This window comes from Nomascus leucogenys, chromosome 14 (genome assembly GCF_006542625.1).
Source record: "Nomascus leucogenys isolate Asia chromosome 14, Asia_NLE_v1, whole genome shotgun sequence".
NCBI lineage: Eukaryota > Metazoa > Chordata > Mammalia > Primates > Hylobatidae > Nomascus > Nomascus leucogenys.
Window position 1 is genome coordinate 80449378 of NC_044394.1, and position 25988 is coordinate 80475365.

The following is a 25988-nucleotide window of genomic DNA, read 5'->3' on the forward strand; positions in this document are numbered from 1 at the left end:
ATTTAATCTTTGGATGATTTTTAGTGCTGTTTACTAGCATAGTGATCCCACTAAGCTTCAGTTTCTTCAGTTGGAAATGGTAATGATACCTCTTACATTCCGTCCTTTTATGTGCAATGAGAACAATTGTTCTTCTCCAGGCACATTGAATCTTGCCAATATCCCATGACACCTTAAACATTACTGATTGTAGCTGGACACAGTGGCACACACTTGTACTCCCAGCTACTCGGAATGGAAGACTGAGGTAGGAGGATGGCTTGAGCCTGGGAGGCAGAGGTGTAGTGAGTCAAGATCATGCCACTGCACTCCTGTCTGGGTGACAGAGTGAGAACCTGACTCAAAAAAAAACTTTTCACATCAGATCATTGGGCGTCCAGTCATGGGTCAGTTTTGCTTTGGCCAGATGATCAATCAGCCATGAACAGTTTCTCAAAGGGTGGCCCTGGCGCCAGTAGCAATAGCGTCACCCAGGAACTTGATAGAAATGCAAATCATTAGACTGTACCCAAGACTTGACTCAGAAACTCAGGGGTGGAGCCCATCAATCCGTCTACATTTTAACAAACCCTGTAGGTGAGATTGCTGTGCACTAAAGTTGACAATCCCTACTGCAAAAGAAGAATGTCACTTATGCTCAGCGACCTCATATATTACTTTATCTCACCTCAAATAGCATAGGCCCAGCTGGTGGCAAGAGTCATCAAAATATTTTTAAAAATGTAAAATCTTGCCACTAATTTGCACTTCTTCAAACTCCAACTTTTATAAGCTCTAAGATATCCATTTCTAAAAGAGATTTTTTAAAAATTAGATCTGTCTTTGATATCATGGGCCCTGTATTACCATATTTCTACACTGTCTATGGTTTCAACCACAGACAACCTGGTTTCAGTTTACAATTGTGGAATCCACAAGGACCATATTGGCAATAAAATACTCCACAACTTCCATGGCAGTTCACATCTGGTATGTAATTTTACATAAACAAATTCTACTTTGATGAAACTTAAACCTATGAAATTTAAACAAAATGGTGTTAGGGCTGAATCCCAAAAGAAAAAGAAAGGAATTTGGGTTTCCGTTTTTCCTTTTTGAAACCCAGGTGCACATTAAAGTTAGTGCCAGGACACACATTTGTGTAATTTGGCTCAAGTGCAGATTTTCCTGTCTAATGACATTAGACTGGCTACATCAAAATAACCACAGATCTCAAAGAGAGTTGGGTAAACCCCATCCTTCCAACAGGGGAAAGAGGAAGGAACTTGCTTAGGTAGCCAGTAATGTGCTAAGCCGCACCATAACCTTCAACTTGATATCTAATAAAACATTGAAGGAAAGCACTGTTTTCTGCTTTGGATTGAATTACTAACTGAGCCACTCAATTCTGGAATCTGTTTTAGGCAGACTCCTATATCAGATGCTGTAGGGAACCAGAAGCCAAATTATTATTCTTCATCTTATCTTTATAAAATAATAGAAAATAAAAAATGGACGTGACCATCCTTTCCTCCTACAGTATGTGATCTTCAGTGATGTAATTAGATTACTAGGTTCTTTATGATGTATTTTTTCTTGAAGCTGTTAGCCTCAAACATAAAATTTTCAAAAATCAATAAAACATAAATATGCTATTTATGTTTTTGTGACTGAAATCACAAACTAGTATATTCAGTCAACTAGAAGGAAGGTAACTAAAATCAGTAATCATTGTGCTTACGCTTTTCTCAATATGCCAGCTCAAATTCTGAAATTGGTAAAATCCCAGAACCCCCTTCTTCTCTAGTCTGCCATTGGACATGGGATTCTCCAGGGTTTATGGTGATGCACTCCTCTCTGGATCCACGTTTTCTTCTTCCTGAGTGATTTCACCGGTGTGCTCATCTCTAACGTCCTGACTTCAAGGCTCTCTGCCCAATCCTGCATCACTTTTTCATCTGGATTTACCATAGACACCAGGACTAGTATGTCTGAAATGGAACTCAGTGTCTTTTTCTCTCATCTCAGCAGAAACCTGATACATATTCCATGTTCTCAATGTGTATCTTAAGCAATAAATCCAACAATTATTCCTGTCTTCTTCTTCTTCTCACTTATTTTCCATGTTTCTAAAATCAGTGGTCACCTTTTCTTGATTCTACTTCAGAGTTACCTTTCCAAACTGCCCTTCATATTCATTCTCTGTCATCTTTCACCGGAACCATTTTCATGTCTTCATAGTTTTTCTGCTATGTACATTCCTACATTCCAACCCATTTTTCACTTGCACAGTTTCTTCATTAAATTGTAAATATGTCCAGATTATCCCTATCTTGAAGTTTTCCTTTGGAGTCATTATAATTTACAGAGTAGAACCTAGTAGCTTTCTATGAAGCCCTTCAAAATATAGTACATACTTACCTCTTTACTTTTATCTGTAGATATTTAACTTATGCTGCAATCACTTGCACTACTTCCCTTTTCAGAATGTATCATGCCTCATCATGCTTCATCATGACCCATCATGCTTTTGTCAACTGTCATTATGCGTCATCATGCCTCACCATGACTCATTATGCCTCGCCATGACTCATCATGCCTCATCAGGCCGTCATGCTTCTCTATGCTGCTGACCACGCTGCTCCCTTTGGCTGCTAGGACCCTACCTTCTTTCTCTGTTGCATTACCCTTTTTATTCTTTCACATTAAACTGAGCTGTTAGCTCATTTAAAAGAACTTTCTTGAGTAACCTAGGGTAGGACTCATTTTTACTTATTCTAGCACTTTGCACATTATATTGTGAGGTTCCATGCCATAGGATATTCTAGTGCTTATCTACTTTGGATTTCCCTCTGCTCTCAGCGGACATGGGAGGACCACACTGCTCTACTCCCTTGCAGTTATTTGGAACCGTATTACCTGATTTAGCCAAGGTGCCCTGAGCAGAAATGAAAGGGGTCACTTCCAGAACATAAACACATTTAATTGCTCTTTTTCTCTGCTTCAGTGACAAAGGAGGCCTGGTATTACACATGGGGCAGCTATAACGTGTTTCTTCTGTTAATCTGAGCTCCTGTGTGACTCTACGGAACAGAGCTTTTCTGCCAAACACAAGATGAGCAGGTAGCATGAGTGAATTAAATTTTTGTACTGTGTTTTAGTTATTATTGCTATGTAACAAAAGGCAGCCCAAGAGCCGAGATTGTGCCACTGCACTCCAGCCTGGGTGTCAGAGCAAGACTCTGCCTCCAAAAAAAAAAAAAAAAAAGGCAGCCCAAGATGTAGCAGCTTAAAAGAATAGCAATTGATAATTTCTCATGATTCAGCGGGTTTGCTAAGAAGTTCTACTAGTCTCACCTAGGCTCACTCTGGCTTCCGTTCTCTTCCATGGGCTCATTCCCTCTCCATGTGGCCTCACTCCTCCAATTGGTCTCAGTCCATATGGTCTCCTTCCTTCATGTGTTCTTATGCTTCAGGGACTTTCTACAGAACTTTCTTAAAGCATGGTGGCTGTGTTCCAGGTCTCTGCAAAAGCAGAGACTGCCAGGTCTCTGAAGAGTTAGGTCTAGAATCTGCATATGCTGTTGGCCAAAGCAGTCACAAGGACAGACCACATTCAATGGGAGTTTTCATCCCTCCTGAGTTTAGCACAGGCACACAGGGAGAGGAGGCTTTGCTGCTGGCCATCTGTGGAGGCTACCTACCATATTGGGTTAAGTCCCTGAGAGCTGGAGGTTAATTGTCACTGCAGTGGACCCTAGGCTATTTTGGCTAAAACATTCTCCTTGTCTTAGGAACTAATTTGTAGGTTCTGCATGGTGAGGACAGCCATAGAGTCCTATTTCTTGAAGTTATATCCACAGTTCCCAATATAAGGGTTGGATCATGATCCGCAATTCACTAAAAGCTTATTGAATAAATGAATGAAGGTTACTTAGACCAACAAGGAAAATACAGCTTGAGGACAATAAATGACAGTGTAGAGGTCAAAACATAATGGCTGAGTAATGCAGTATAATGACAATATTATACATTATGTCTATTTACCAGTATGTTGCTATATGCAAAATAGATTCATATACTATCTAATCTTTTATTCCTTCAGACTTTCCATGAGATATGAAAAATTGGATATTATTAAAATAATTTTACAAATCAAATACTCAAGTCACAGAAAGGCAGAGAAAATATTCAAGATCAAATAAAAGGAGAGTTGCAAATATTAGTCCTGTGACTTAGAATGCAGTCTTCTATTCATACATGACTACATTATTACATTGGAATTTGGGAGATTGTTGAAAGTGAAAATAAAAGAAATCAGATGAATATGTAGGGACAGTGAAGGTCAAGGCAAAGATTTAAAGGAGGATAAAAATATTCAGAGGAAGACAGCTTTATGCCGTCAAGGAAAATGTGGGTATGTAATAGATACAATGGATAATTTAATTAGTTGAAATGGATAAGTGTGTTGAAGAAGAGTGTACAAAAATGAAAACACTCAGAAGATATGCATCAGTCTATGTACAAAAGGCAAGTGACATAGATCATGAATCTTCTCTGCTAAATTAAGCATTTACAAAAGAGCAGTGTACATGTCTTCAAAGAAATAATCCATGAAAAATAAAAAATAAAAATCTGTTTGGTCAGAAGCCTTTTTTTTCAAGCTCCATTTAGAGCTATCTTCTCCTTCCTGAAAGACACTTCTTTTTTAAAGATTTTTTTTCCGTAGTCTTCCTTTTTAGTTTTGTTTTAAAAACAGCGAGCTTCCGGAGCACATACCTTCCTACACCAAAGACATATCACCAGTAGCTGAATGTTTGTTGGAAAATCCTGAAACTTTGCATGGACCATCTTTTGTCTGCTAAACTCACCCTACCTTGTGTTCTTGCCAGGACTTTGGGGTGTATGGGAGGACTGAGGTACATTTAGGGAAAAAGCCCAGAGGGGAGAGATAACACTCCTCATTGAACCCACCTTGCTATGCTTGATTCAGCTCATATAATTTATAACTTCCCCGCTCCTTCTCACATACTCCGGCACATACACACATCAGTCTCAAAACAGCAAGAAAATAATTTCTCTTTCTTTCTTTCTTTTTTTGTTTTTTGGAGACGGTGTCTCGCTCTGTCTCCCAGGCTGGAGTGCAGTGGCGCGATCTCAGCTCACTGCAAGCTCCGCCTCCCGGGTTCAGGCCATTCTCCTGCCTCAGCCTCCCAAGTAGCAGGAATACAGGCACCTGCCACCACTCCCGGCTAATTTTTTGTATTTTTAGCAGAGACGGGGTTTCACTGTGTTAGCCAAGATGGTCTCGATCTCCTGACCTCATGATCCACCCCCCTCGGCCTCCCAAACTGCTGGGATTACAGGCGTGAGCCAACGCGACCGGCCAATTTCTCTTTCTTTACATCAAAAATTCTGGGGCTAGAAATCCACACCTTCTTTAGACACTACTCAAGCCTGGAAATGAACTTGTGCTTTTTATATACCATGGCTGTTTGCAGAACTGTCCCACTCTCAGAAGAAAAAAAAGTGCTACAATAAACTAGAATAGAAGTTCTTAATCTTAGTTCTCAAAATGAAAAGTTTTCATTTTGGTCTAAGAATTGCTTTAGATTCTTAAAAATTATTGAGAAATCCAAATAGCTCTTGGGGCATGTAGATTATATCTATTTATATTTATCATATTGTAATAACTTAACTTGGGATCTTTTTGAAATTATGGCTTTAAAAATTTATAAATCATTTAAAATAACAATGACTCTATTATATGTTTAACTAAATAACAATTTGTAAAGCCCTACGTGTTTCCAAACAAAGGCATTAGTGAAGTGAATGACTGATTTACATTTTTATGTATATATTCATTGTCTGGTTTGATAAAAGATGGCTGTATTCTCATATCCGTGTCTGCATTCATTCAGGTGTGACATGTAGGGTTTAGTTGAAGGATATGAACAAAATACAGCTTTACACTGATATGAAATGGTAGCACCTTGTGGACCCCCTCAACTGGTTACAGAGACTCACAAAGGTTGTGTGTGTGTGTGTAAAACGTATTTAGTTCATAACCTATTTAAGGATTGTAGTTAAAACTCATTAAACAATGAGAAAGTAATATAGAATGAGATATCTTGAAATTTTAAGTTTAGAGATATAGTCAGCATTTTCAGTAAAGAGAGGTCACTAGAAACTGAAGGCATTCGATGAGGAAGGAATTTAACTGAATATTAGAGATTAGATAGAACTTTCACAATCATAGTTGTCTGGGACTTCTATACTGGAGACAACATGACAAAGGTGTAAAAATAGATTTCAGCAGGTCAAAAGGCAGGAAAAATACCTGTCTGCTTCCTGATATCTGGAAATCCCATGTGTGGTCCACCCTCATACTTGCTATTCAGGTTTTCGCTTTGTCCTACCGTGAAGATTATTTATATCATTAAGTGCTATTCATGTTTTTGGTGGGGGAACACAGGTAGTCTTTCCTATCTGACATGGAAGATCTGACTACTTTTCTCTATCCTGGGGCATGAGAGAAGGAAGCTATGCTATACAGAACTGATGCATGGATGGTTCCTCCTGCTCAGGCTGCCAACTTGGGGAATCACATGCAATAGCCAAGCATGACTAGATAAAATCCTAACAGCTCACTCAGCTCCACATCCAAATCCTAACCTGGTCACCAACCCCCTCCCTAGCTCACAAATGAATCCACAACCCTCTAAGAGCTTCCTATAATGGTCATTTCCAATATAATAAGTTTCAAATAATTTCTGAAGTTCAAGTCAACACATTAAATTGAGAGGAGCAGCAAACAGGCATCCAAAGAATAACAAGAGGTGATTTGTACCATTTAATTGCTGTTATCTTGGTGACTGGAATAATAATATGGGGACAATTTATCTTCCTTGCACTTGATGCAGCAAGGCTCTCCGTGGATAAGAAAGGGCTTGGTTAAGTCCACTTTAGGATAGAAGTCCGGCCTCCCAAGGCCTCAAATGTGGTAAACTGGCCCTGCTGGTTCTATGCTAGAGAAAGGAAATGAGTTGCTCCTGAGAGTGTGCTGAGAATGGAGGGGAGTGTAAGGGAAGTGAGGGGTTCCCAGTGGTAGATAGGATTTGGAGGAGAGGGAGTGGTAAAGGACTTACTGATCACCCCTACTTCCAGGTTGGTACAGGATGAACCCCAGTTCATGCGGATTCAGGGGTCATGGCTTAAAAAGAGACCTGACATGCGGGCTATGCGCATACAAAGACCAGAAATGTGTGGCGATTTGCTATTAGTTAACTGCTCTTATAAGGACTCCTGTTTTATCTACACAGCAGCCCTGGGAAGTCTGCCAAATGATGCTATTTCTTATTGTATACAGAGTGCAGAAAAATTCAAGGGGAATTAAGCCTCATAAAAATAATTTAGCTGTTTTCGTAATTCTTTCGAGAGTGGTAGCAGCGAGTGCCACATTAGAGATTCATTTCCAATGATGGAAGCTCTGGGGCATCAGGCTTAATTTTCTTGCCTAAGTGTTTGAGAGAGTCTAGACTCCAGAAATGAATGATACAAGGTAAGGGAAGATTTGAAGCTTCTATCCTCATATTAAAGCTACTATAGTTGAACTCCTAAGCCAACGTAGAACCACAGCACCAGCTACTGTGTGGTAAACGTCGTGATCCCATGCTTCAAAGAACTTCAAAATCCTCTTTCAAATGCAGGCATGGTCTGTAGTGATCTGTCTTTATTTCTGGCCAAAGATCCCAGGCTGCTCCTTCTGTGTTCTCTACTTTTTCAAAACTCATGCTATTCTCACTGAACCTGAGACAAAGTTGTGCACTATGGATTCAGTGTCATTCTTCCTTGTACACGCTAAGCATTAAAGGGAAACTAATAGAGGCTAATAAGTCATTGAAGATTGAAGAGATCTACAAAAGTCATACTACAAGGGCAGAGAGCTATCAAGTGCATAGAAAATGTCAGGCCTTGTGCTTGGATTGGGGAATAAAAAGAAGAGAACAAAGAACCCAGTCTTTGAGATATCTCCAAAGGGTGACAGATCATTTGAGCCCAGGAGTTCCAGGCAAGCCTGGGCAACATGGCAAAACCCTGTTTCTACAAAAAATACAATTAGCTGGGTGTGGTGGTGCATGCCTATGGTCCCAGGTAATCAGGAGGCTCAGATGGTTGGATCTCCTGAGCCTGGGAGGTCAAGGTTGCAGTGAACCGTGATCACGCCACTGCACTTCATTCCGGGTGACAGAGTGAGACCCTGTCTTGAAGAAAAAAAAAAAGAGCAATCACACTATCAGTAGTGAAAGGATATATTTGCGGAAAGCCAGTAAGGAGACAATTTTTATAGTCTAATCTAACTCTACTGAGAACTAGAGACAAAATAATGACAGTTTGACCAGAGGAGCAAGGAGAGACTAGACAGATATTTCAAGGAAGAAGAATCATGGCTTACTAAAAGAAAAGTCAAGGATTAAATCCAGAATTGGAGCATTGGGTGAATATTGGTGTTGCTCACAAGATTACAATTGGAAGATCAGGAGGAGATGGAAAGAATTTTCTGGGACATATTGAGTTGGAAGAACTTGTAGTAACCAAGTCAAGGTTTCTAGTAGAGCATTAAAAATATGAGCGGAGGCAAGTGACAGAGGTCTATGCCACATACACTCATTTGGAAAAGGTTGTTGAAAACAAGTATGACAGAGACATTTACTGCTTCCCAAAGATGCAGATTCTCTCACACATTTTCTAACTCCTCTGAGTCAGATGGTTTCTGACTTTTGGTGAATGAGCTATGAGTGGAAGTAATGGGTGACACTTCCATGTGGAAGCATTTAATGTTCACTGCTTAGCCTTCCATTTCTCTTCCCTTCTGCAGTGTTTCCAATAGAACAGTTACAAGATGCAAACAGCTTAGATTTTTGAGTCACTGCTTAGAAGAGAGTTGCCCTGGAAGGCCAGTAGACCAGAGAAAACTTTATAACAGAAAGCCATAAATCTCTGTTTGTTAAGCTACTGAAAATGTAAGGTTTGTTTATGATAACAAAAGAACTCAGCCTTTGCTTACTAAGACAATTGGCAAGATTGAGATTGCACCCAGAGATCATTTATTGTAGGAAGATAAGACTCCAGATAAAATAACTCCTGGGCAACATGAATATTTAAGATAGGAGTTTTAACTTGGGACATTCATTAAAATTATATAGAAGATTTTCAATTAAAAATTTCAGATTCCATCTCAATAAATTCTGACATAATTGCTCTAAGATGAGTGCATGCATGAGCATTATTATGTTGTCAAGGCTCCCTTCCTCCAGGTGATTTCAATGAAAGTTGAGAACCACTGGTTTAAGAAATAAGCAAAGGCTAAGAAATCACAAAGAAGCTTTGAGGAGGAAAGGATGTCAAGGTTGGCAAAAAAAAAAAAAAAAGGAGAGAGATAGAGTGAGAGAAAGAGAAAGTCATACCATGAAACCCAAAGGAAAAGTTAGCTTCAATAAGAATAGAATCATCATTAACAAAATTTTTAAAAAGTGAAAGCAAATTGTTATACTTGGCAATTGACACACGAGCTTAGCAAGAATAGCTTAGACAGGCTAATACTACTATTGCTAGGTATTAATATATTCTGCAAGAAAGCACTAAATAACAATTGAAAATAAGTAATGATCCTTATAAAAGTTTGTGATTTCAAGAGAGAGAGAAAGTGAGAGTCAGGGATAAGGGTAGTATTTTTTTTTTCTTGTTGTTCCTTCAATTCTTCTATTATTTGCTTTTATTGAGGTTGAAGTGTAAAGATGTAAGTACACAGTACAATAATTTTTTTGCATTTAACCACCATACAGATAAAAATAGAGAATATTTCCCATCAAGCCAGGAGGGCCCATACCTTTTTCACGCTGGTATTCGTACAAGGTACTATACTGACTTCTGTCATTATCTCCCATGACAGCAACACTTGTACTTGCTCTTGGTAATGATAGTTTTACTTCCTCGGGGTCTTTATAAAAATGGAATCATAAAGTAGGTGATGTTTTTCTGTTTTTTCTTTCAGTATTACATGTTTGAGATTTACCCATTTGTAGTGTGTATCAATACTTATTGCTTTTGTTATTAGGCGTGAAATTCCACCATATGACTATTCTGTGCTATATTTCTTCCACTCAGCCAGACTACCCATTCTCTGCTTGAAGTCCATTTCTTCATTCAGTGGTTCAAAAAGAAACACAAACCATTCATGAGGAGAAAGCCAGAGAACTGTGGGGCTCGACTTGTTTGCCTTTCTTCTCTCAAGGATCACAGTCCTCACGCATTGCTGTTGAGAGCCTCCAATGTATTTAATGTATATTAAATATATATAATATATTTAATATATATTATATATATTTATATATTTAATATATAATATATATTTTTATATATTTAATATACATTAAATACATTTATATATTATATATAATATATAAATAAATAACTAATCTATTAAATAAAAATAAATATATAAATATATAATATATTAAATATATATTAAACATACATATATATATTTTTTGAGACGGCACTTTGCTCGCTCTTGTCACCCACTCTGGAGTGCAGTGACGCCATCTCGGCTTACTGCAACTTCTGCCTCGCGAGTTCAAGCAATTCTCCTGTCTCAGCTCCCGGAGTAGCTGGCATGACAGGCGCCTGCCTCCACACCCAGCTAATTTTTGTATTTTTAGTAGAGACAGGGGTTTCATCATGTTGGCAGGGGTTTGAACTCCCGGCCTCAGGTGATCTGCACGCCTCAGATTCCCAAAGTGCTAGGATTATAGGTGTGAGCCACTGCTTCCAGCCTAAATTATATATTTTGTTCAACTGTAGATTTGTGAACAGTGAGAGGGCAAGCAGGAACTCAACCCTGCATACTCTGCTATGAGCAGGACTTTAAGTCCTGTGTTTTGTTTTGTTTTGTTTTGTTTTGTTTTGTTTGACACAGAGTCTCGCTCTGTCGCCAAGGCTGGAGTGCAGTGGCTCGATCTCGGCTCACTGCAAGCTCCGCCTCCCAGGTTCATGCTATTCTCCTGCCCCAGCCTCCCGAGTAGCTGGGACTACAGGCGTCCGCCACCATGCCCAGCTAATTTTTTTTGTATTTTTAGTAGAGGTGGGGTTTCACGCTGTTAGCCAGGATGGTCTCGATCTCCTGACCTCATGATCCGCCCGCCTAGGACTCCCAAAGTGCTGGAATTACAGGCCTGAGCCACCACGCCCCGCTGTTTTGCTTTAACAGGAGAAAATGCTAGAGAATAAGCATATATTGAAGGGAAGCATAGGAGATGGGGGTTGGGCCATTTTAGAAGCTGAAGAGATGATAATGAATTATCTTCCAGAATACTTTATGATGGAAGTAGAGTAGTGTTGCTGGATTTGGTTCTCAATACTGCAAGAACATAAAACTGAAGAAAGGAATATAGGAAGATTTATATTTGGAGGATGACACTGATCCTCCCAACTAGCCCCATTTTCTAGTTTGTTGTTTGTTTGTTCTGTTTTAAATAATCTTTCTGGCCAGGTCATGTGCTGAGAGCAAAGGGACAGGTTTGAAGTAGGGCAGTCTAACACACAATGACTGTGCATAAGGGCCTCCTCGATGACAGAAAGGGAAGTCGGGGGGCTGTCAGAATGAACACAGAACCACAAGCAAAGGTGCAATAAGGTTGGAAGAAAGACAATTATGTTAATAATATGGTCAGCTTCTTTACTGTTTGTTCATATTCATATTTAGTGCATAACAAAGTATGACAGACTGGCTGTGTGGCTTAAACAACACATGTCTTGTCTCACAGTTCTGGAGACGGGATGTCCAAGATCAAGATGTTGGCAGGTTTGGATTCTCCTGAGGGCTGTGAAGAAAGAATCTGTTCAAAACCTCACTCCTTGGCCTGTGGATGGCCATCTTCTCTCTGTGTTTCTTCACATCTTTTTTTCTTTTATATGTATCTGTGTCCAAATTTCACCTTTTTATGAGGACATCAGTCATATGGATTAGAGCCAACCTAATGACCTTAATTTAACCTGATTTCCTCTGTAAAGACCCTATCTCCAAATTATGTCACAGGTTTTGGGTAGAAAAAATTCAATCTATAACACTTAGCAAAATGATGTTAAGCCATTTTTATACATCACTATGGTATAAATAACCAAGATGGAACAAAGGAAAACATGACTACAAAATTTACATAGAGTTTAGTTGAATGTAGTGCATATAATAAATATCCAGAGGACAAGGAGTACCAAGCAGAAGTTTGGGTGGGTGAGGGAAGTGATGGTAATGGCTCACGCAAGATGCATTTTCTACAGATAACTTAAAATTATTTGTCGGCCTAAGTTCTAACAATTGCTGCAGTTACCTTTAAGTTTAATAACATATGTCAGCTTCAAATGCGTGTAATTTTATTACTTATGTTTAATAATCATGGCATTCTACATGGCCACTAACTTGCAGAACTTCTAGTTAACACAGTTTTAATTGTACCATGTGGAATGAGCTACATACATTCATTTCGAGAATAGGTTTATAACAGTTTGAACTAATTTAAACTCTCTTCAGGCCCAGTTACTGTCTCTGGTCCCTGCGGTTTTAGATATCCCTGTGTTTAACAGTCTGTTTTAAATAAACTAAAGTATAATAGCATAGTACTATAAGACAGAAATTGAGTTTATTCCATTCTGAAATTCTCATTTTAATTTGTATTTAAAATGTAAAACAGTGAAACAGAATGAGAACTGCAAGGTGTGATATATTTGTTTGGTAAGTGCACATTTTATTTTGTACCAAAATAATTACTAAATATAAATCTATTTAAAATTAAAATGTATTTTTTAAACTAATAATTATTTCTTTTAAAGCTAAATAAAGCATCAATAAAATAATTATTGTTCTTTGCTGTGTTTTTCATGCGAAAATTTTGGGCAACACAAAATTTGCTAAATAGTATTGTTTTTACTGATAACACAATGTAATGGAAAGTACCCTTGTGGGTCGCTGTAAATGTCCTACTATCTGAGATAACAAGCAGAGTTGACAAAATTCTTACAAGAAATGACACAGTAAATGTCATTGTCCTGTTTGTGGAAATGCCTTTCAGTGAGATTTGATGGCGCACATACAAAAAATAAATGTTTTTGAATGGCTAAAATAAAATAATCTGGGTTGAAAGCTTTCTTATGGTCTTGTCTAAGCCAAAGGAAAAATTTGGTAGAGAATTCCTTCCCACAGTGCCTTACAGACTACTCCACGAAACGCCCCCTGTAATAAGTCCACCGCAGTTGAAGATCAGGAAATGAGGTGTTCTTCGTCACCACTTTCACCCCATGGGAACTTAAAGAGCTCATTAGCATGTCAGAAACTCAGGAGAGTCACTGGGTCAAAGAAGGTTATTCTTGAATATGTGTTTCACATATTCAACTTGAAATAACCCCCACCTTTTTTCCCCAAAAATAGCATGCCTTAGAACTTGTGTTGTTTAGAAGACAATTTAGAAAAGAAGGCCTTTTATATTCTTCCAGGATTGCACCGTGATGTTCTTCCCATTTTTTGTAAAGAATGGTGGAGGGTCTCTGCTAACAATTACTTTAATGAAAACTGAAGATCCACAGGTCTGCACCATTGAATGTGCCCACAGTACTGCTAGCTTCAAAATATATTAAAGTTGTTATTACCAGTACAGTTAAATCACCGCCTGCGTTTGTAGTAACACCAATTTCCTCAAATAAAGGCTCATTCTTTTGAAGGAGGATATTCTCCTATATTCAGAAGGTAATAGTGAGAGACCTACTCTCTTCTCTCTGTTCAGAAGAGCTTCATTTTTGCCTGCGATACGCCATTTATGGAAAAAAGATTTCTGAAGAAAGCTAGACAAAAGAGATAGAAAGAACCTACCTAGTAACAGTGAATAAAGTATGACAGAATAGTTATAAATATTCTTATCATGATATCAAAGCAAAAGAATGTTCATAAGTAATACAGCTATCAGGAGGGAGGTGAGAAAGAGAAGACCCTATTTTAGCAGAGTAGAAATGTCCGTAAAATTACAAAAGGTACGATTCAAACCCACAGCTCCTTTTCTCTTTTTTTTTTTTTTTTTTGAGACGGAGTCTCGCTCTGTCGCCCAGGCTGGAGTGCAGTGGCGCGATCTCGACTCACTGCAAGCTCCGCCTCCCGGGTTCACGCCATTCTCCTGCCTCAGCCTCTCCGAGTGGCTGGGACTACAGGCGCCCGCCACCACGCCTGGCTAATTTTTTGTATTTTTTAGTAGAGACGGGGTTTCACCGTGGTCTCGATCTCCTGACCTCGTGATCCGCCCGCCTCGGCCTCCCAAAGTGCTGGGATTACAAGCGTGAGCCACCGCGCCTGGCCAGCTCCTTTTTTTTTATATCATGAGAAAGCTCATCATAGCATACTCACCTGATGAATTCTAGGGCAGTAACTTGTTGAGAAAAGGAACCCGTGGAGAAGGAACAAAAGGTTTAAAAGTAGTTGAAGTAAATGATAGGGGGCAGTTCATGAATTGAAGGAAGTAGTGGAGCTACCAGATACCTAGGGGTCTAGCAGAACTACTACAATTTTACAAAGGGCAAAGTTGGATATTATTATATATTTTGGTTGAAACTTCAGAAATTTAGGAAAGGAAATTCCTAAAGAAGTTATAATGACATATAATTCAACACTCTTGGCTGTGGGGATGAGAGGGACAGCCATGGCTCAGATGGCACAGGGGTTTGCGGTTGAGGTTGGATAGAGATTACCTGTAAGAAAAACTCAGGAGGCCTTTGAGAGAAAGAAATAAGATGAGAAGAAAACATCCAGGGAGGCCTAGAGGATTAAGATATTCCTATCCGGGCAGTTACCAAGCAGCCTAATTTCCAAATTCCACAATATTCTGGATAATTTTAAATTGCCAGAGATGACAGAAAAGAGAAAACATAACAGGGAATGAAGAGCAATGATTAGAAACAAACAAACAAATATCAGATCAGTGAATGGAGTAAGAGAAAAAAAGAAAGAAAAATTGTATTGTCTAGTGCCTAAAAGCAGCCATTTTATGGTCAGATAGACACAGGTTTAAATTCCAGTTATACCGCTTTACTAGCTGTAGAACATTGGGCAGTTTACTTAATCTTTGCCTCTGTTTCCGTAACTATATAAAGGGAATAATAACAGCATCTGCCTCCCAGGATTGCAAAATTAGATTTGAGGTTCTTAGGACAATGCTTGGTGCTTAATTTCCAATTTTTTGAGCAATTACTAATCACAAAAAAGTAAGACCTTCATCAAAAAGAGAAGACAGCTACAAGTTTCAGGAAAATCTAAAAACAAATTCAAATGCAATTTCTGGGACTTTTTAGAAATCTGTACAGGGTGTTCATGTCAATATTTTCTGGTTGTGAGTGAAATAGACATTTTCTAAATGCTAAAAAATAGAGGCAAATCCCATTTCTAACTATCTCAACCTGAAAAATCTAGAGCATAAAAGAAAGTTATGAAAAAAACAACTGATTTTGACATTTTTGCTCTTTTATGTTTTCGAAGATGAGTCTAGGCAAACACTTGGATATTTGAATGCCAATACGAACTTAGTCATTGAGTAGTAAAGTTAATTTTCTAGTAAATGCTGTTAGCACTAAGCATATCATTCACACAGAAGGAGAGGCCTATTCAAACCCATACACATAGAATCCAAACATCTGAGTTATACATTGCCCCAGTATAACATAGCTTGCCTCTATGAGAGCCCAGATGTTACATGAGTCTATTCAGGAAAAATACAAGCAAATGAAAATATTGTGTTCAGTGAGTATTGCACTAAGCTCTTGGGCAACTAAGACAGCTTGTCTCCACTGAGAGGGTGTGGACATGCTGGGTATTCCTAATCAAATCTTGAGCTGGGGCTATATATTCACATATCTTCTCCCCATCCAGAAGGTGGGCTAATAGGCAGCATCCCTCCATCAATACAAGCACATTATTGGGTATCAATTTATTCAGTAAATACTTATCATCCCACTGTGATGTGTCATGCATGGTGATAGGCCCTGGGAATATAGCCACGGATAGCACTGCACTCACGGCGTTCATATTCTCATGCAAAAAGACAGACAATGCACAGGTAAACAAGTAAGATGATTCCAGAGAAGCATAAGTTCCACGAAGAAAGTGAAACACAGTAATGAGACATAGAGTAGGCTGTCAAGACATTTTTGTGGAATGAAAGAAGGAAAGCAGTTTCTCCACAAATGTCACTTGGCAATTGCTCCAGGCAAACACAGATGCCCTCTTCCTGAGGTTACGGGTGGTGAATTTTCTTCCTTGCCAGCTATGCAATAAAAGCCCATAAAGAGAATTTCCTGGCCCCCATGCACCTCCCTATCCCCCAACACACACACACATAGACACACACACACACACACACACACACACACACACACACAGTTTTTGGAAAAACTAAATTGAGGCTAAAAAAAAAAATCTTTTGCGTGCTTTCCATAATCCAGATCGTGTCCCCCAAACTCTACATGTTTATCCACATTCAATGCATATAATAGCCTTATAACCCAGGTGCTATTTTCATCCCCACTTTTACAAATGAGACTATTAAGGCACAGAAAAAAATTAGTAACTTACTAAAGGTCACATGTCGGCTAAGTGGCAGAATTGAGATTTAAACCAAGGCAGTTTGGTTTCAGGGTCTTAGCTCTTTCGTTGTAATGTCATGGTAAATGAAGGAGCCATAATAATAATGATATAATATTTTCCCCTCTTCAATATGTATACACACTTCTTAACCAACTCTCTGAGTACACAAGTTTTTCTTTTCTCCATGGAGAACTGAGACAGTCATCATGGGGAAAAATGTATCCTACCTGCAAGGACAACATTCTTCTTTATTCCTTGGGCAAGTTCAACATGCTTCTTTCAGATAGACAAATGGGCTCATGACTTACTAATATCTGGCACCCCTAGACTTCAGAAAACTTCAGTGGTATGCCATTGAAGGTATAAAATTTTACTATATACAATTATATTTTTATTTGTTATCTCCTCTCCACTGAGCCATGAACTGTGAGGTGTCATGGTCTATGTCTTGATTAACATTATACCAGTTTAGCAATGTTCCAGATATGTAAGATTATTCATTAAGGACTTATGACATGAATGAAATGAATGAGTGATGAGGTTACAGCACTAAACCTGTATGAAATGATGGCTTCCTGATTCGTTGTAACTTTTTCACAGTAGAATAGTCATTTTTGCAGAGAGCAATATACAATTAAGCAGTAAAATGCTGATGCTCTCAACTGGACCATCAATGTCAGTAACAGAAAATTAAGAGAATGAAAATAATTGTTGCTTTGAACCCTCACAGCTGAGGAATCTTTATTTAGAGCCTCTTCTAAAATAATTATCTTTTTATAAACATGCATTTGATCTCATCTACGCTCACGAGTTATTCCTGTGTTTGGTGCTCTGTTTTGACTCCAAGCTACCTTCTGGGCCCCCATCTGTCAATAGCAAAGTGTTACAATTATGACTTCCCCTCAGTCAAATCTGCTAGTTTTCTCATACTCAGTTGCTATAGCACTTCAGCCTCCCTCTAAAGATCCTTGTTTTTAATACTGCACATTTTTCTCTACTATTCATTTACTTACACCCTTTCACAGATTTTTGTCGACATGCTACAGACTTTGACACTTGACAGTTTTCTGAAGATTTTGCTAAGTAAATTGAAAATTGGGATAGTACAACAGGAATCCAGCCTGTATCTGTATATGCTGCATTTCTATTTCATATCAACTGAAGTCCTATTGTAGTCAGATCTTTCATGTAGAGCTGAAGACCCATTTCCATTTGGTACAAGCTTGCCATATTTGTTTACTATTTTCAACGGTAGAACTTTCAATTGTAGACAGAAAACTTGGCTGAAATTAAAAATTGAAAAAAATACTGTGGAAGAATATATTTGCAAATCATCTATTTGATAAGGGACTTGTGTCCAAAATATATATTAAAAAATCTTACAATTCTACAATGAAAAGATAAATACCCCAGTCTAAAAACAGAAAAGGATTTGAACATACATTTCTCCAAATGAGACATGCAAGTGGCCAGCGGGCACATGAAATAGCCAATGGGCCAATGGAAACATCATTTGTCACTGAGAAAATGCAAATCAAAAATCACAATACACCACTTCATACAAACTAGGATGGCTGCAATAAAAAAGAAAGATAATAAAACTATTGTCAAGAAACAATTTTCTGGAGAAACTGGAACCTTCATACATTGCTGGTGGAAATGTAAAATGTTATAACCAGTTGGAAAACAGTTTGTAGTTCCTCAAAAAGTTAAACATAGAAAGCAAGCAATTCCATTCCTAGACATACATGCCCAAGATAAATAAAAACACATCTACCCAAAAACTTGTACACTAAAAAAAAAAAGTGTACACTTTTTTTGAGGTTGTTTGCATATCTTGTCTATTATGGATAATGTTCACAGAAGCATTATTCATAACAGCCAAGATATGCAAACACCCCAAAAGTCCACCAACTGGTAAATGGATGAGCAAACTGTGATGTGTCCATACAATGAAATGTTACTCTTCCATGAAAGGGAATGAAGTCCTGACACAGGCTATAACATGGATGAATATTTTTTTTTCCATAAGATATTGGCACACAGGTGGTATTTGGTTACATGGGCAGGTTCTTTAGTGGTGATCTGTGAGATTTTGGTGTACCCATCACCCGAGCAGTATACATTGCACCCTATTTGTAGTCTTAACTCTCGCCCCCCTCCCACACTTTCCCCCAAGTCCCAAAAGTCCATTGTATCATTCTTACGCATTTGCATCCTCGTAATTTAGCTCCCACATATCACTGGGAACATACAATGTTTGGTTTTCCATTCCTGAGCTACCTCACTTAGAATAATAGTCTCCAATCTCATCCAGGTCACTGCAAATTCTGTTAATTCATTTCTTTTTATGGCTGAGTAGTATTCCATTATACATATATACCAAAGTTTCTTTATCCACTCGTTGATCGATGAGCATTTGATTTGTTCCATGATTTTGCAATTGTAAATTGTGCTGCTATAAACATGCGTGTGCAAGTATCTTTTTCGTATAATGACTTCTTTCCCTCTGGGTAGATACCCAGTAGTGGGATTGCTGGATCAAATGGTAGTACTACTTTTAGTTCTTTAAGGAATCTCCACACTGTTTTCCATAGTGGCTGTACAGTTTACATTCCCACCAGCAGTGTAGAAGTGTTCTGTGATCACCACATCCACACCAACATCTACTGTTTTTTGAGTTTTTGATTATGGCCATTCGTGCAGGAGTAAGGTAGCATCACATTGTGGTTTTGATATGCATTTCCCTGATCATTAGTGATGCTGAGCATTTTTTCATATGTTTGTTGGCCATTTATATATCTTTTTTTGATAATTGTCTATTCATGTCCTTAGCCCACTTTTTGATGGGATTGTTTGTTTTTTTCTTACTGATTTGTTCGTGTTTGTTATAGATTCTGGATATTAGTCCTTTGTCAGATGTATAGATTGTAAAGATTTTCTTCCCTCTGTGGGTTGTCTGTTTACTCTGCTAATTGTTCCTTTTGCTGTGCAAAAACTCTTTAATTAGGTCCCAGTTTTTATTGCATCATGAAATCCTTACCTAAGCCAGTGTCTAAAAGTGTTTTTCCAATGTTACCTTCTAGAATTTTCATAGTTTCAGGCCTTAGGTCTTAGATTTAAGTCCTTAATCCATCCTGAGTTGATTTTTGTATAAGGTGACAGATGAAGATCCAGTTTCATTCTCTTGCATGTGGCTAGCCAATTATCCAAGCACCATGTTTTTTTTTTTTTTTTTTTTTTGTTTTTTTTGACACGGAGTCTTGCTGTGTCACCTGGACTGGAATGCAGTGGTGCAATCTTGGTGCACTGCAACCTCCGCCTCCTGGACTCAAGTGATTCTCCTGCCTCAGCCTCTCGAGTAGTTGGAACTACAGGCATGCGCCATCACACCCAGATAATTTTTTTTTTTTTTTTTAGTACAGACGAGGTTTCACCACATTGGCCAGGCTGGTCTCAATCTCCTGGCCTCAAGTGGTCCACCCTTCTTGGCCTCCCAAAGTGCTGAGATTATAGCAGTGAGCCATCATGCCCAGCCCCAGCACCATTTGTTGAAAAGGGTGTCCTTTCCCCACTTTATGTTTTTGTTTGCTTTGCTGAAGATCAGTTGGCTGTAAGTATTTGGGTTCATTTCTAGGTTCTGTATTTTGTTCCATTGGTCTATGTGCCTATTTTTATACCAGTATCATGCTGTATTGGTGATTATGGCCTTATAGTATAGTTTGAAATCAGGTAGTGTGATGCCTTCAGATTTGTTCTTTTTGGTTACTACTGCTTTAGCTATGCTGGCTCTTCTTTGGTTTCATATGAATTTTAGAATGTTTTTTCTAGTTCTGTGAAGAACGATGGTGGTATTTTGATGGGGATTGTGATGAATTTGTAGATTGCTTTTGGCAGTATGGTCATTTTCACAATATTGATTCTGTCCATCCATGAGCATGGGATGTGTATCCATTTGTGTCATCTATGATTTCTTTCAGCAGTGTTTTGTAGTTTTCCTTGTAGAGGTCTTTGGACTCCTTGGTTAGGTATATTCCTAGCATTTTATTTTATTTTTTCAGCTATTGTAAAAGGGGTTGAGTTCTTTATTTGATTCTCCTCTTGGTCACTGTTGGTGTACAGGAGGGCTACTGATTTGTGTATATTAATCTTATATCTGGAAACTTTGCTGAATTCTTTCATCAGTTCTAGAAGCTTTCTGGAGGAGTCTTTAGGGTTTTCAAGGTAAATGATCATATCAGCAAACAGTGACAGTTTGACTTCCTCTTTACAGATTTGGATGCCCTTTTTTTTCTTTCTTTTTTCTTTTTTTTTGAGATGGAGTTTCACTTTTTTCTCCCAGGTTGCAGTGCAATAGTGCGATCACGGGTCACTGCAACCTCTGCCTTCTGGGTTCAAGCAATCCTCCTGCCTCAGCCTCCCAAGTAGCCGAGATTACAGGTGCCTGCCACCACACCCAGCTAATTGTCATACTTTTAGTAGAGATGGAGTTTCACCCCATTGGCCGGGCTCATCTCGAACTTCTGACCTCAGGTGATCCACCTGCTTCAGCCTCCCAAAGTGCTAGGATTACAGTCATAAGCCACCGTGCCCAGCCCAATTTTTTTATCTTGTGTGATTGCTCTGGCTAAGACTTCCAGTACTTTGTGGAAGAGGAGTGATGAGAGTGGGCATCCTTATCTTGTTGCAGCTCTCAGAGGGAATGCTTTCAGCTTTTCTCCTTTCAGTATTATGTTGGCTGTGGGTTTGTCATAGACGGCTTTTATTACATTAAGATATATCCTTTGTATGCTGATTGTGCTGAGAGTTTTAATCATAAAGCGATGATGGATTTTGTCTAATGCTTTTTCTGCATTTATTGAGACTATCATGTGGTTTTTTAATTCTGTTTATGTGGTATATCACATTTATTGACTTGTGTATGTTAAACCATTCCTGCATCCCTGGTATGAAACCCACTTGATCATTGTGTATTACCTTTTCGATATTTTGTTGGATTTGGTTAGCTAGTATTTTGTTAAGGATTTTAGCATCTATGTTCATCAAATATATTTGTCTGTAGTTTTCTTTTTTGGTTGGTCTTCTTTGCTGGTTTTGGTATTAGGGTGATAGAATGAATTAGGGAAGGTTCCTTCTTTCTCTGTCTTGTGGAATAGTGCCAAAAGGATTGGTACCAATTCTTTGAATGTTTGGTAGAACTCCGCTGTGAATCCATCTGGTCCTGGGCTTTTTTGGTTAGTAATTTTTTAATTATCATTTCCATCTCACAGCTTGTTATTGGTCTGTTCAGGGTGTCTAATTCTTCCTGATTTAAGCTAGGAGGGTTGTATTTTTCCAGGAATTTATCCATCTCTTCAAGATTTTCTAGTTTCTGTGTGTAAGTGTGTTCGTCATAGCCTTGAATGATCTCCTGTATTCAGTGGTGTCAGTTGTAATATCTCCTGTTTCATTTTTTTGTGAGGTTATTTGGATTTTCTCTCTTATTTTCTTGTTTAATCTTGCTAATGGTCTATCAATTTTATTTATCTTTCAAAGAGCCAGCTTTTTGTTTCATTTATCTTTTGTATTTTTTTATTTCGATTTCATTTAGCTCTGCTCTGATCTTGGTTATTTTCCTTCTTCTGCTGGGTTTGGGTTTGGTTTGTTCTTGTTTCTCTATTCCTTGAGGTGTGACCTTATGAATGTCAGTTTGTGCTCTTTCAGGGTTTTTGATGTAGACGTTTAGGGCTAGATAACATGGATGAATCTTGAAAGCATTATGATAAGTGAAAGAAGCCAGACACAAAAGGTCACAGATTATATAATTCCATTTATATGAAATGTCCAAAGTTGGCAAGCCCATAGAGAGAGAAAGCACATAGTTTATTGACTGGCAGAGGCGGAGGGTTGAGGGAGTGGCTGGGTATAGATATAGGATGTCCTTTAGGGATAATGAAAATGTTCTAGAATTCGATTGTGTGATGGTTTCAAAATTCTGTGGATTTGTTGAAACCACTTAATTGTAAAATATAAACAGATCTATTTTATAGTATATGAATTAAATTTCAATAAATCTGTTTTTAAAAATGAATAATACTCTACCCTTCCAAAACTCTACTGCCAAATAGCTGTCGTTAATTCAAGGATGTTATAAACCCATGCAGAGATTGAAAGGGCAAAATAATTTTCCAAACTTTATTATTAATGAGTGCGGGTGAGGCTGATTATCATTTTTGCAGGGCACATGATCATAATATTATTACTACTATTACCATACTACGAATATTACTATCTCAGCATAAATGCTGAAAAAAGTGTTTTATCCAGAGGAATACATATGTTTCAGACTTTCTTTTGTGAGATTAATATATTTTATTGAATAATATAGTTATGTTTACACTTGCATAGCTCAGAGAAAAATTGTAAAAACTTTTTATTAATGGTTTCAATTCAAAATAACATAGAAAGGACAAGTTAACTTAAGAAATAATTTTTTCTCATCTCTGGATCTTTTGCTTCCTGTTTGTAGATTATATTTAGATTAGTGGATTGCTACCCTCACTCATCTCTGTCTGTAATATTGGACTTGCGGATCACTGTTGAAGAGCAGAAATGATTCACCTCTTACTTTTTATCAGACCTATACCTGTAGATTTTCCTAGCAGAATGTTCCTTCTAAAATAATAAGGTCTCAAGAGATAAGAAAGAACAGGCACCTTGTTTAAAGTATCATGTGGACTACCAAATGAATGCATGGATTTCTGGGTACATAGGATTTTCTGTATGTGTGTGTGCGTGTGTGTGTACTTATATCCCCAGAAGATTTAAGACCTCATTTAAAATTTTTTAGTTGCATGGGAAGGTGATACCTATATATTGAGACGTTAATTCTCTTCATAATGCTGAAATGAAACTAGTATCAAACTAGCATATTTAATTTTGGAATCATATTTTAGTGAGAGAAAATGGTTTCTATTGACTCAGTAGATTCTTGTCATATCTAATTTATTGCAGTAGAGTTTTGTGGAAGCAAACATATATAAGTGTATAAGTTCCATGTATAATTGGGAAGCATAGATAAAAATAATTTGACATTGAAATGTATATTTAAGAAATGGTGCACTTCGCTACAATCAATTTTTCATTATGCTGTTGACATCAATAGCTACAAATAAGATATAAAAACTCTATTATTGATGGGGCACATGTCAGTATAAAATGTGCAGTTTTCTATAGCATTTCAGGGGTAGAAAATTGTATTATACAGTTTCCAATGATATTCATATTGCTCTGTAGAGAACGCCTATTAAAATCAATGTACAGTAAGTCAACACAGGGATATTTTATAACACTGAAAAAGGGCAGAGCACATATAAAAAAGATACTACTATTTTAAAAATATTACCTTAAATTCTTTTGTCAGGGGTTGGCTGGGATTGTTAAAGTAATGAGAAAACATGAGAGCTTTTATTTGCTTTTTTGTTTGTTTATTTGTTTGTTTGTTTTAACCATTTAAAAACTGATCCAGCTTAGTCATTACCAAATCTGATTACCTCTGAGAGCTGTTAGGCCCTGTGACATTTACTAAATAAAACATGTCCCTTCCCCTCACCAACCCCCCCACAACAAATACACAGCAAAATACTTCACATCCATGAGGACGCTGAGGTATAGCCACAGAGCACACATTTGAGAAAGGGGGGAAATTAATGCATGTGGAAAATCTTTGGACTCCAAAGAAATATGTTCCACATAGTAATGGTCATAATACTTCAGGTCTTAACACTGTGATTACAAGCCCTGTAATGCCATTCACTTAGAAAATAAACATGGTCTGAGCAATGAAGCTAATAAGGAATATGCTGGTTTTAGAGGGCTTAAAGTGTGGTAGATCTGGCAGAGGGCATTTATTTTGAAAATCTTGATTTTTTTGTTTAAATCTACATGTAATTCTTTCTGATGAATAAAACAATGTCATAAAGTTCTCAAATTTGTTTTAAATAGCCAGATATTTTTCTAAATTACTTCACTCAGTCACTTCTGCTTCAATGATAATCCATTTGGCCATAATATAAATACATTTTAGTCAATGATAAATTGTGTGTTGCAGGCCTGTTTGAAACAGTACCAGTTTTACGTTTCTGGTCATTGAAATAAGACTTTTCTAGACAACAAATAACTTGAGAATGAGACCTGTTTCAAAAAGGTTTATATTGTATTTACAATCAAATGATATTAATTTATTATCTGGACCAATGTGGCACTCCATGGGGCAAGTAAACCTATTTGTAAAGCATAAAGGGAGATAAAATTCACCTAGAGAGATTGATATTCAAATTTTGAAAGGCACATATTTCTAATTTGGAGGATAATTTATTTCCAAGGAAAGAAGGGAGAGGAGTATGACATAGTGGGTGGCCTAAAGGGGTGTGTGTGTGTGTGTGTGTGTGTGTGTGACATGTGACATAGTCATCACAGATAAAATTTTGTCATTCTACAAATGTTTATTAAATCGTATCTCAGAACCCTGGGAGATACAAAGACTACATGACTGAACTTTACATTTCATAGGGGAGCCATATTTGTCAGCTAGGTCTGCCATAATGAGTATCACAGACTGGGGTCCTTAAACAGCAGACATTTATTCTCTCACAGTTCTGGAGGCTGGAAGTCCAGGATCAAGGTGCCTGCAGTTTCTCCTGAGGCCTCTCTCAATGCCTTGCAGATGCTGCCTTGTCTGCCCTCACGTGGCCTTTCCTCTGTGCTCAAGCATCCCTGAGGTCTCTTCCTCTTCTTATGAGGATATCAGTCCTATTGGATTAGGCCCCGCCCTTGTGAACCTATTTAGCCTTAATTACCCCCTTTAAAGACTGTATATCCAAATACAGTCACATTGAAATTAGGGCTTCAAACATGAATTTACCCAGAGAGGAGAGACAAAATTCAGCCCATAACAGGAACTAAGAAATGTACACAAGTATCTTCAATATATTTAGTAGTTTTCCCTAAAATGCTATGGGACTTAGAAGAGTGTGACTCTCTTAGAATCTTTTAGATCTGAACATCAGTTATCCCATCTCCGAGATGAAATGGTGATGGCCCCCATAACACTTACGAACTTTATGGTTTAAAACTACCAGGAATCTCTGAAAGCTGAACCAAATTAGACTTCATCAACCTGATGGACTGAGGCAGATTCTGAGAGCAGGCAGGTTTTCCCTGGGCGGAGGTGGGACGATGAGATACCCCTCCAGTGGATGGCTGGGCAGAGCAGAAGCAGATGTGGGGCCATATTCAGAGGATGGCAAGCAGCACAGTTTGGTAAGGACAGGGAAGACCCGCCAGGCAGCGGTGA